The sequence below is a fragment of the Lontra canadensis genome, unplaced genomic scaffold (genome assembly GCF_010015895.1).
Source record: "Lontra canadensis isolate GAN:19392208 unplaced genomic scaffold, GSC_riverotter_1.0 scaffold5, whole genome shotgun sequence".
NCBI lineage: Eukaryota > Metazoa > Chordata > Mammalia > Carnivora > Mustelidae > Lontra > Lontra canadensis.
Genome location: NW_022630999.1, coordinates 20,222,925 through 20,224,146, shown reverse-complemented (window position 1 = coordinate 20,224,146; position 1,222 = coordinate 20,222,925).

Sequence of the window (1,222 nt, the reverse complement as noted above, 5' to 3'; positions counted from 1 at the left end):
CCCCTCGCTGGATATCAAAGAGATGCACGCCAACCCCCACCTTCAGCCGGATGTGAAAACACAGAAACCAGAGGCCAAACCCTGCTGACCTGCTAAGCTGGAGGTCCTTTTATCCACAGAAGGGAGGGTCAGAGTTCCTGACCTTTGGGGACACCCAACTGAGGGGGCTAGAACCCTCTCAGAAAAGGCAAGAAAAACATGGCTGACCAAAGGGCAAAACCCTTTTCCTTCCCCCAGATGATTGACCAGTTGTCTCAACACCACTTATTTCCAATGAAATTTTGTCAGGAACCTTATTATCTGAAACAAAACCGAAGACCTGCGTGGGCTGCAGCAGCCCCCGGCCTGGCCTTCCCTCAGCAGCCAGACGTTGTCACGAACCCTGCAGCTCCCAAGGACAATCTGAAGACCACCATTCTCAGTTACTCAATTCTTGTTATTTGGACTTTCAGCTGTCAAGAAAACCATCCGTTGTTTTATGAACCACCTTAATTGATACTGGATAGGGCCAAGTCTCCAGGCAAATCTAAGACTCCTTCCTTCCTATCAGCGCTACAACTCCAGACCTGCCCAGTACACCAACTGGGCACTTACCAGCTTCCTCCTTGGCCTTCGGAACCCCACCTGCCCCATCCCCTAGTCTGGCCTTGGTGGGCCTGGCCCCATCCCCAGAACACCCATGCCCTGAGCTTAAGTCTAGCTTTTGGTGCACCCACGGTCTGAGCCGCCGCAGCTGCCAGCCCGCACGCACAACCCCTTCTTACAAGTAAACACTTAGGAAACAGCCCATCTTCGGTCTACTTAATAGGGTAGGGAATGAGGAATGTGGAGGAGGAGGAAGAATAGATGCCTTTTTGCCCGTGAGGGCTTTAGACTTTGAGGTACCGTAGAGGGTCGAGAGGCTGACAGTCTCTCATACCTTTTGGCAGCCAGGGGCTGGGCTCGGACAGGGGGGCCTGGGCCCGTTCTCTTCTTCACCGAACAGAATGGCCCTGAGGTTGGGTGAACAAGTGAGGCTTACGAAAAGGCAGACGTCACCAAACTCCCAACAGACCTTGTGAGGGTAAAAGTGGAAGGCATGGGAAATAAACTGATCTCTTAATTCCAGTAGGCACTTCCATGTTTTCTCTGACTAGTCCGGACACTCCTAACCACATGACATCTGGGAGCCACAGCCGTGCGATAACCATCAGTGGCCGCTCTGAGCATCCTTACCAGGCTG